This window comes from Drosophila innubila, assembly GCF_004354385.1.
Source record: "Drosophila innubila isolate TH190305 chromosome 2L unlocalized genomic scaffold, UK_Dinn_1.0 4_B_2L, whole genome shotgun sequence".
NCBI lineage: Eukaryota > Metazoa > Arthropoda > Insecta > Diptera > Drosophilidae > Drosophila > Drosophila innubila.
In genome coordinates this window covers 7,713,826-7,726,053 of record NW_022995372.1, presented here as the reverse complement: position 1 = coordinate 7,726,053, position 12,228 = coordinate 7,713,826, and the positions used below count along the sequence as shown (strand labels likewise).

At 35.3% G+C, this 12,228-nt stretch overlaps 1 long non-coding RNA gene across 1 annotated transcript; it reads left to right on the top strand.

Annotated features, from left to right (window-relative positions):
• Positions 1-3,797: 3,797 nt before the first annotated feature.
• LOC117782096 lies at positions 3,798-5,115 on the top strand. The gene is made up of 3 exons (XR_004617227.1): positions 3,798-3,869; positions 3,915-3,920; positions 5,076-5,115. It is a non-coding gene; the product is annotated as an uncharacterized LOC117782096 (long non-coding RNA).
• The last annotated feature ends 7,113 nt before the right edge of the window (positions 5,116-12,228 follow it).

The following is a 12,228-nucleotide window of genomic DNA, read 5'->3' as shown; positions in this document are numbered from 1 at the left end:
TGTGCCAGCAGTTGTTTCAAGTCGAGTCGAGCCATTGAGAGAAGCTTGCGTTAAATCTGTTGTGAGTGGCATGGTTCGCTGACACAATTATGTAACATTTGAGACTGAAATATGCAAGACAGTGTTATATTAATTCCTTTCTTTTTTTTCTTTCTCTGCTTTTCGCTTTGTTTTTGTTTCGTGGCGTTAAATTTAAGCAAGCAATTGCTGCGAGTTTACTGCATAAATACGAGCGCGAAACGATAGCAAGCAAGAGTGAAAAAAATGTATTCACCGTATAAATTTGCACTAAACTGGGATTCGAAATGGATTTTCTAAGCTAAGGAAACAAAGGGAGGCCCTAGCATAATCGCCATGAATGAAAGCGCAGCATCATCGACTACAACAACGGCAACAGCGATGACGATGACGACAACGATGACGACGACGACGGATGACGGGTGACGGGCGACAGCAACATGGCCCTGACAGGCGGAACAAACGAGCTTGGCGTATATGAACCAGATATACAGCTGCTACAAAAGCAGGCTCGGTCTGAATACAGAACTGGAGTCGGGGATAGACATGGTCTGGGGTTAGATGTAGTTTTCCTGTAGTCGTAGTCACTCAGCTTAATATATTTGCATGTTGTGGGAGTAAAAGTGGGAGTGGTATTATAAATCGCATTAAGTGGATCATACTTTGCATATGAAGTGCACAACTGACGGTCCACAGCCTCAATGTGGACTGTCTTGTGATAAAAACGAAGCACTCTACCACTACAACAATAGCAACAAGAACAACAACAACAACAATAATGAACGCCTCACGCCAACGCAATCAAAATTCAAAAGTTTCATTTCAGGTGGATTTCATCCAAGGATTTTAGTGCTAACTGAAAATCAGGTGGTGCGGTGGTGCGATGGTGCGACAGTCGCAACAACCTCTGCGTTTTATGCTGTCAATTGTTTGGCAGCTGATGATGAATGATGCCGATAACGTCATAGCATTCCCAGAGCTTGTTGATAGCGTTCATTTGTAGCCGCATTCAGTTTGCCACGTGCAACTTGTAATAATTTCCAACATTTCTCTAGTTGTAGTTGAACGCGAACCCTAATGGCAACTGCATAGCTCATTTCTGTAAATTATGCGCAAAAACTTTTTCTCTTTGCCAATGGTAAGGCAAAAACTTTTTACAGGCACTTTTCATTTATGCAAGAATTTCTTAATATTTATTTAAATGACCTCAAATTGTTATTTAAATTAAATAAAAGTATATAAAGTTAACCGCAACGTTACTATGTAAAGTATTATATGTATATTGTTTTATTTTGAACTTGCCGTGAAAATTTAAATTCTTAATTCTGCTATATCATAATTTTATCTGTCTAGACAACTCTACGAAACTATATATATTTATGAGGAGCCATAAAATGTATATCATAAATATGTATGGCTTTGCTATTGAACAGTCTCCACTTTGATGTCCTCAGCTCGGTCTTTCTACTCTGAGAAAGCAGCATAAACACACACACAAACTTGCAATTATCATAAATATGCCACTTAAACAAGCAAAAGCAAACTAGCCCAAGTTAACTGCGTCTCATTAAAGCAAAATTTATAAATAGAAAAAAATATAGTGGAGCCAAGGAAAAGGGTATACCATACTATAGTATAGTAGGTAAATAACGCTGAGGATTTTTTTGAATTTCGATTATTTGATCAGCTTATCGAGAAGTTTAGTTAGTGAATATGCCAGCCTCTGTCAAGTAAATTGCATCCCTTTTAACACGTCTGACATTTACAGGGTAAGTAAATATAAATAACTGTAACAAAACCCTAAAGTGAACAATAGAGATATTCTATTACTGTATTACAATAACAACTCCGGTTTGTTAATGAATAATTAATAAAATGTAAAACAAGTTTTTGTGCGTTTGTACATTTTAATTGAAATAAGTATTTAAAGGGCAATAAATTAAAACGTGTTGCGAAGTTGGCAGAGAAGTCAGTGCAAAGGGGCCAGGACACGAAATGTTATTGTACAACTACAACGACAACTACATGGGTTGCCATTACAAGACAATACACTTGGTAACAGCAAGGACAACGTTAAGTTTTCTACATCTCTCCTACCCGTCTTTCTTTCTCCTTTTTCTCTATCTACTCCAGTTACGCCCACAAATGCCATTAGAGTAGAAAGACGTCTTGAGAAACGTTGCTGTTTGGCGTTGTTTCCTATCGGCAATCGCATAAATCTCGTCCTTAGAGAGTTGTTACCGGTTCACAATGTGTACTGGAGTTGCCACCTAGTTGCCAATTGCACGCAAGGGTTTCCTTTAAGCAATTACAACACGCAGTTTTCTTTTTATGCACTCGGAACTCGAACTCGGACATCCATTGGACATTCTGCTGACTTCACATTGTGGCAACGTGACTTTTATTGGACTTTCTCGGATAATTTCTTTCTTCTTCTATTTTTCTCTCTTTGTTTCTTTTGCTGCGTTCATTGCTAAAACTTTTCGTCTCTTGTTTATGGCATTTATCGCGCTATTTATTTAGCTTGTTATGCCTTTTGTTTCACAAAGCCACCCCAGACTCAACCCGAGTCGCAAGTTCAAGTATTTTGCCTAGGCTTACGGCCCCGACTCTGACTCTGATTCCGATTCCGAGTTCGGCTCTCGCTCACGGTATACGCATATCCCGCAGCGTTTGCTTAACGCGCCTTGGCGCTTATCTAAACGATTGTCTGTGGAGTGATTATGAGTGTCGGAGCTTGTTAGCATAATTGACGCCCGCGCCCGTTTACCAAATGTTTGCCTTTTCCCTTCCCCTGGTCGATGTCCAAAAACACTCTAAACGCAGATACTGAATAATAATCAAGTGCTATTTGGTTACAATTTCATGCCTAATAATAACTTTGATTATGCCTACCAAATGCGAGTGGGTCTAATGATGGCTTTATGTGTGTGTTAGTGTGTGTGTAAGAGTGTGGGTGAATGGTTGAAGCACACAGCTACAAGCACAAAAACAAGGTGAATTGAGGTTAACGAGCTGTAAGCTAAGAAACCTGTTTGTATTTTTAGGTAGATTAGATCTAAGAATTGAAAATTGTTAATTTTACTTAATTTTTATAAATTCAATTTCCTTATATTTCAACAAGTAAATCAACTTACATTTTAAATATTTTAAGCTGATGGGCTATAAAATACCACCTTGCTTTTGGTTTCAAAGCAAACATATATTATACAATAATTCAGAGCACCTTTAATTAGTTAAATCTTTCCATATATTTAATACTTTTAATTATTGTTATACAATATTTACATTTTAATTTAATTTATGTGTAATGTTTCTATTTGTTGGTTTAAATTTTTTGTTTAAATATATATTCTATATAAATTAATATGTTTTAATCATCATTGTATATAATATTCAATTTCTTAAATTTAAACAAATTTGCTAAATAGCGCAACAAACAAATTAAATTAAATTTAAATTAAAAGTATCTCAAAGTAAACATGAGTTAAATGCCACTAAACATGTAAGCGCTGTAACTGAATCTATCTTAATTTTATTTCAATTTCCCTAGGTTGTTTTTTCCACACTTAACGCCTGACAACTGCTGCAGTCGGAAATCAGGACAATTAACAAACGCCACTCACACACACCACACAGATACGGCCAAAGTAATCATGCGAAAACACCACAAAACACAGTACAAATTGCCGCACACCAATGCAAGTAAGGCCCATTAGCACACACACACACACACAGTCACACTTACTAAGAGCTACAGTTTAGAGCTGAAGTGCAACGATGTTCGGCATTCAAAGTGCTTGTACCTTTGCTGGGAAAGTGACTGAATTTGTCAGAAAAACAAGTGCAAAGTTTTACGTAAGTCAGTGGGAAAACTGTATTGCTTTAACGAAAAGAAAAACGTTACCAGAAAGGAATGTCGCGTTGTTAATGCGAAGTGCAAACATGACAATGACAAGAGACGACATGTAAAGATTTCACTTGATGTTTAAATTCCAAAACGATAAAAGACTAAGAAGGGAGCTGAGAGCGGTGTTGAGAAAGGGTGTGAAAGGGAATTATGTGTCTATCAAGCTCTAATGCTGATTGCGCAATCAGTTTGTCTGATGCAAGTAAGCATTCGTTTATTGCGCATACGACCTGTTGACTGTGGCAGCAACGACTCCCTACACATTTGCACCCCAAAAACTTTAAAATGCGTTGCGTGTAATTATCATAAGTGCTGGTCACTACAACTTCACTACAACTACTACTTAGATGTCGACTAGAAGGCTTTTTGAAATTGTGTCTAAAATTTAAATGTTAGTCCCAGTTGAGTCCCTTCTCAGCCATATAGTGTGCAAAAAATTGTCCTTAAATTATTTTAAAATCACCACAATAAGCTGCACAATCTAAGCTGCCACGAAAAACAGATTTTAATGTCTGTGGCAAGAGCTAAAAATATTATTGTGTGATATTCTTCCTGCGTATTGCGCATTTAGCATTTGATATTTCTGAAGTATTTGAAGCCCTGTTTCAGATGGTGGTAGTGTGGGTGGTGTTGATGGTGACTTTGGTTGGCATCGGTGCTGTCAAATTGTGGCATGCCGCGAATTTTGCCGCTGATGGTTTTGTGACGTGCTTAGATTTCAAAATGAGCAAACGCAAATAAATATTTATATGCGAGCGAAAGTCAACGTCGTGTTAAATTTATTTATGAATAGCGTTGTTAATATGTGACTGTTATAAATGAATAACTGTGCAATGCTTTCATAATGGAAATTAATAAAATATTTATAAACAATTTCAATTTATTTAAAAAAATTTCAAATATTTTAAAACCATTTAAATAAATTCGACAGAATTATGAAAAACATAATAATTAGTATTATATTATATAAAAGTATTTTGTAAATGTAAGTTTATAAGAACATTTTATAAGTAATATAGTATATAAGAAAAAATATTTTTTTATAATAGCTTATAGTCTACAAATATGCTTAAATATTAAAGGATATATCGTTGTAAGTACATTAAGAACTCCTATCCGATTTGTATTTATTCACTTTGTTACGCAGGGTTAAATCCAGGTCAATGTAATGGAAAATCGAAGCCACACAAACAGTACAACCTTCAGCTATTTAGCTATTTGTCATCTTAGTAAAAATTCCGCGAGCGAGTAAAAAAAGAAAAAAAAATAGTCAAAAAAGCGAAGACTTGCAATTGCGATTTTCTTTTGTGCAAGCGAGAAAATCTTGTTTTGCATCGATAAACATTGACATTGGCGCTTTTAAGTATACAGACATGTGTGTATTTGTGTGTGTGCGTGCAACAGAAATAAACTCTTGAGGCAAACAAGAATGCACATGCCATAAATGATGCATGTATATGTGCCGGAGCAACAACAATAAAAGCAGCGAAAACGCAACTCAAGCAAAATACCATAAACAACTTTAAGGCTAAAGCATTACGTAGACGCCGCCTGAAGTATCTGACCATCTAAAAAGCACTCAAACATGATGCCCACGTACTAAAAAAAACTTGTACGTAAAAGAAAAAATTGCATTTTGCTGCTTTTATTATGTTTTAGTTGCATTTTCATAAAATTTCCTATGATGCAGATGCAGCTGCTCAATTCCTGGGCTTGAAATGCAAGCTACATCATCTGCGCCATGTGAATTTGCTATTTTTCTGACGCTAAGCACCTGCTAGAGTTTTCTATTTCAGTGTCGAGTCTCATAATCTGTGTAAATCCCATAAACTGTTTTGCCTTAGTTATTAAACTTATTTATAGTACAAAACTGCTTATCGTACACTGCGTATACTTAATACTGTTAACTATACAAGACATCTCAAGCACATTATTAACTGAGCTTAATCCGGAAATGTGGTTTAATTTCATAACCACACACAGGAAATTAATGTAAAATTTGCAGAAGCTTAAAGGCAACTTGAAACGTAAGACAGAATAACAAAAAGAAATGATAAGAAACCTAATCCTAAGCCATTAGCCAGGCTTAAAACAAGGCAAAAATCATAAGCATCTAATTTTGGTTTGCCCAAAATGAGGAAGGAGGCGGTGTCTCTTTCACAGACTGTGTGATGTGGCACGCTGGCGTATGCGTAATATGCCTAATGCAAAACGCAAACTCAAATAAAAGTGATATACGCCGAGAGCAGAGAAATGAACGTTACGCAAATGTATTTGTAAGCAGCCACTTAGCACACTTACGAGTGGAGTTTGAAATATGCTTGGCAGCTGACTGCTTTCAGCGCCAACAACAGCAACAGCAACAGCATCAGTGGTAGTCATAAGTAGAGAAACAAAGCAGGCAGCCAACATGAAGAAAAGCTAAAATCCTCATGAGAATTTGACAACATATTCACACGGTCCACGGGTTCGCAGTGCGCAGTGCTCGGTGCTCGGTGCTCGGCAATCTCAGCGCGTGCCGCACGCTTTGCGCATTTAACGCGTATTTTGCACTGGCTGCTGAGAACAACAACAAAACAAAAAGGACTGTTTGGTTTTGGGGCGTGTCTCGTGTGTGGCATGAAGGTGACGGGCATATGCGAAAATGCTGCATAAATTGTTTTTAAAGTCGCCACAAGAAGTGAGTGAAATGTGAGCTCAGCTTAACTCTTCTTGCATTGCACTGAGGTTTATAGATGTATATCCTCTAGAGGACATTGGATTTGCACTTTGTTTTAACCCAACTTGATCTACCGTCGTCCCCTCCTTGACATGATAGACAGCCAAGATGCAAGTACTGACAGCAGTCAAGTGCCAGCAGCTGCTTCCCCTGAGCTGTTTGACTGCTGTCATTATAGCTTACGACAAAAAGCCAATGAATATGCTCGACTCTAATAAACCTAAGTTGTGACACACGTCAAAATCACTACAATAATAACATCAAATAGTAGCTTAAAATCACAGCAACAACTGCTGTCCCAAAATGGATGGAAGAATTGTAAAAATTACTTCATCATCACAGCTCTTCCATGACTTGGCTGGCTTCACTTCAAGGATTACAGATTACGGACTTAGTCAGCGTTTTAGCACGTTTTCAACTTGCCCAATTTACGGCCGTTAAGTCATCTCTAGCTGTGCTCCATTTTAATTTTGTTTTCCCTATTTTTTTTGTTTTGTTTCGAACGTGCCAATGACCTAGCATTAATTTTCAGTACAAATTTCAGATTTCACCTGAGCATAATACCTGCGGGATTTTGTTGTTGCCTGCATCTAATTTACAATTTATGTAATGTGCGTGATTGTAATTTGCTGATTTAATTAGTAGCTATAATTCATTTGTGTTTTGGCCAAAAGATAATAAATGTCATTTAATTATTGAAGATATTCGAACTCGTACTTCTAATTACCTTCATTGTCCACGAACAATGCTTAGCCAAATATCGAAGAAGCTGGACTTATCAATGATCTCGTAATGGAGTGTAAAATATAATAAAAATGTTTGACAACGACAACTTAGAGTGTGAGTGAGAATTGAATTATTAACTTGAAAAGCTGCTGTGAATATTCTGTTATTTAAGAAGATTTTTTAAATTTTATATAAATTGACTAAACTTTTATAGAAAGCCTATAGATGTTATTAAAAAGTCATTTATATTTTTCTTGGTTGGTTTCAACACTAAGCAAATGACTTTATGTAAAATCTACATAAATTATTGTAGTTTTATTTTTTTGCAAATAAAGGTAATTATTAAGAGATTGCATTCACTCAGCATACCAGACTTCAGAAATTTAAATCGGCTTAGTCATTATCATTACCATATGGAAAATCCATTTCAGGAAATCCAGCTAGCACCATGAACAGATAATGTTCCCATTCACTGTCAATTTATAGTACGGCTTTATCATAAATCAATTACACGCACTGATGTGCGTTAAACATTTGTGTAATCGTTGACCAAAATGAGTCACCTGCGACACATCGGTATAATTCGTATCTAATATGCGGTTAACCGTTTGCCAGACCAATCTATGTATATAGATATAATAAAGCAGTTGCAAATACGAGCAACAACAGTAAGTGCAGCAGCAACAAAATGACAACAAGCATTCCGCAATAATTAATAATCATTAGTAAGCCACACATTATTAAGTGGTCGACTAAATATTGAAATTACAATGGTATTAATGCCATCAGGAACAACATAAACAATGGTCTTATAATGGTAACGGCTGCCAGTCAGACAGGCAGCGACAACGACAACAACCACACCAACAACAACAACAACAACAACAGCACCAGCAACAGCAGCAACGACAACAATGTGCACACTGCTTTAAACAAACGGCAATCGGAAGCTGTTGAGGGGACAACAACGCAACCAAAAGCAACATTGTCAAGTAAGCATGGGTGTATGTATATAAATATGTGTGTGACTGTGTCCGTGTCCGTGTCTGTGTCTGTGTGTGAGTATGAGTGCATGGCAAATTATGAGCATGCGTGTGAATTACAAGCATGTGAATTGAAACAGTGACACACCCATCTCATGCTCAAAAACCAGATTGTAAGCTCCATTTCACTGTTGTAATAAAGTCAAAATCGTTGGTGTTCCAAGAAACAATATCGGAAAATTGTACATTTTTAATTAATCTTTGCAACACGAAATTTTTTGATTAGGAATTGTAATTTGGTTTTTGTTAGGACGTATATTATAAAAATTTCTATTGCAGATAAATATAGACTCTTTTTTACATTTGCAAGAATTTTAAAATTGTTGCGTGTGTTGCAAAAAGCTTCCAATAAATACAAATATTTGACTATAATTTCTTAAATTGAAAGTAATTGATTTTTAACTTTGACTATTTTTAAGCAAAAACAGATTCTATTTCGAATCTTAGAAATAAAAGCTAGCAAATGTATGATTTAATTTGTACATTTATTTATTGATATTATAAAAATTTTCAACCCTCTATTTTTTAAATGCGAAGGAATGTCGAATTGATAATTTTGATTAGCTAAAAATCACTTTAGTCAGTAAATCGGCAATGGCGAAATACAGTCGAAAGTGTTTACAATACGCCAACGGCAGTTTAACGCGGTGTTGAGCGTGTGTGATGGGGAAATGATTGTGGTCTCGAAGTGTTGCCAGTGCAATTGCATTAATAATACTGCTGAACAAGGACGAGCACGGTGACAGGCTAAGGGCACAGACCGAAAGCGACAACAGCAAGAGGTGCAGACACAAACCATTGCATACTTTTCGGCGCACGGAATTACACATTTGACAATAATTATGCCCATGGTTATGCAATGTGTGTGTGGGCTTGGATATTAACCTAAAAGTGTGTATGTAGCATTGCATTTGTAGTATCCATTATGTAACATACACATAATTTATTCACGCATTTAATTAAATTCCATTACTTGCACTTATTTTTGCATCAATTTGTTGCCCTCCCTTAAAGCAATTTTGACCCAAATTCCCCAGCCTGATCATATTTAATTTTCATTTCAATTTGATAAAATACCTCCCTTTCTCCTCTACCGAAATCCAAATAAAAACTAGTCGGAAAGGCTATAGTCGAGATCCCGAGCATAGGATACCCGTTACTTACTCCAACATACGTTAAAGTACTTTAAAGAAAATACTTGTTTTGCTCTGGTAACTTTAATTCGACATAACTGCCGTTCTACTTGTCCGATTTTAATGCGATTCCGTGGGATATTAAATAATACCCATAGATAACGTTAATTACCACAAAATACGTATTATCTTAAAAACTGTGGGTGATCTTCGTGGGGTATATAGACATCTGTGTGCCAAATTTGGTTACTCTATCTCTTACAGTCTCTGAGATCCTTTTGTTTATACGGAAGGACAGACATGGCTATATCGACCCGTCTGATGCTAATCACTTAATACTGATCACTGATACTTAATAGGGTCGGAAATGCCTTCTCCTTGTTACATACATTCCAAAGAACACAATATACCCTTTTACTTATTTTTTAAGTAAGGGGTATAAAAACAAAACCGCTTAAAACTAACTGCAAAAATTTATAATTTAATTTAAAATGGCCATGCAATTAGATAACATTTAATTTGCAAATTAAATAAATACATCTTCTGTAATTGACAAGCGTAGTAAAGTTCAAAATAACCAAGTACGTAAATGCACATATATTGTAAATGTTTGGTTTGCCTAAGCGGATATATTTTAAAGTGTCCTAAAGCTAATTATGAGCGTTAGTCAAAAAGTAGATTTAAAACAGTTTCAATGATAGATGACGGTATGTAAATGTTATTGATAACACTATTGAACTGCATTCCTCAGTTAAGATACATTTTTGAAATGTTTTAAATACATATGTTAAATTTGTTCTTATAAGAATCTTAAACATTTTTTTCATAATTGCATTAAAGTTCGCTTTTTATAGTTTAGTTTTATTTTTAGTTTTTATTGTTTGCTGACATTTGTTTAAATTGTTTAAATTTTTGACAGATTTAATTAAAATATTTCAATACCGAAACTGTGCTGAATAACAAAAGTACCAACTTTAATTAATCCCTTACTATATTTTGCATATATACGTCACTTACAAAAAATTACATTAGCATGAACCTAGATTAAATTGTGTTAAAATTAATTGTAAATAATTGTAAATTAATTTTAAAGTGCCACTCTGAAACAATGAGTAATCATTGTATATTCAGTGTATTGTTGACTTATGCTTTTATTATGCATTTTAACAATAACAAAATATAAATGTCATTTTAATGAGTTTATTTGGTGTTAGTTTTATTAATGAATGCAAATAGCAGAGAGATTATTTATAAAATTGACCAGGCAAGAGAGGGTTGACTAGCAGACACTCGGGAATCGTGGCAGATAATTATATAGAATTACTTAATAAAATATAAATATTAATATGCTCACATATCCGTTTCTGATTTGACATATCAAACTTAAGAAAAAACACTTGAAAACCTAGCCAAATGGTCAATAGTTACGCAACAGACTTGACTTAACTTGGCTCTCGTAATTTACCCATCAATGTCGATGCTAAACCGTTAACCGGTTAAGCAATTGAGCTGTTATCTAGGCCCCTAAATCAATTGGGCCAAGTGTCGTCTGTAACATCGTCAACTAATGATGATAGATCAAGTATACTTACACTTAGCCACTCACTCACTCACACACATGGATTGGAACAGGAGAATGACAGGGTTCCGTCGTTGCCAAGTATCATTATGTGACACCGTAACTAATTTCATTCTCGGACAGCAACGTTGGTGGTCTCTGGCTGTCCAGCTGCAGAGGACATCAAGTCGCTGTCAGAGACAACATCAACAACAACAACACAACAATTACAACTGCAACTATGAAGCTGCAACATGTGCGCTGCAAAGTTGCGAGTTGAAAAGCAGCTCTTGCTTATTATTTATTAATTGGATTTAATGTTGATGGAAATAGTTTGTGTGCAACTTGCACGTGCAACTTGCACATGCCCCACAGATAGTTCCACGTTTCAATTAACTTTAAAGTGTAGCAACAAATCACACAAACAAAGAAGGTATGCAAACACAACCACAACAATAAATATCTATCACAACATTCTATCCATGCATTTTTCTAAAAACTTGCAATTATATTAACCATTTGTCGTCATAAACAACTATACTTAGCAGAAATGTCTGAACATAATTTATAATTAACATTACACAAATTGCATGTGTGTGGTGTTGTGAGTGTGGTAAAGTGGGTGTGGTATAGTGTGTATGGCTGATAGTTGATGGTGATAATTTATGTGGTTGGAGTTTGCCATTTTTCATGTAAATTTTTTACATTTTTGCTTATCTACAATTGAGTTATGAGAGGAATTAAAATATTTAAGGAAATATATGGGGGAAAGCACTGCAGTACAATATGCTCAAATTCGAGATACCCTATGCTTAGCTCTGATAATAAGCAACAAATATTAAGCAACATACTGAACAGTGCTGATTGTCCCGATTAAAACTATAAATAATTTCTATGTTAATTATCCGATCGTTCTGAAATTTTGAGGAATAATAAAATAAACATTTTTTTTAATTATAATATTTTTAAAATGTTGTACAAAATTTCGTACACTAGCTAACAAAACCAAGCTGCCTTCTTCCTTATATATTTACTTACACAAAGTCTTACTACTTTATACAGTTAATTGTCAATAGATACAAGTTGTAAATAGTTACAGACAGTTGGCGGATTGAGCATGT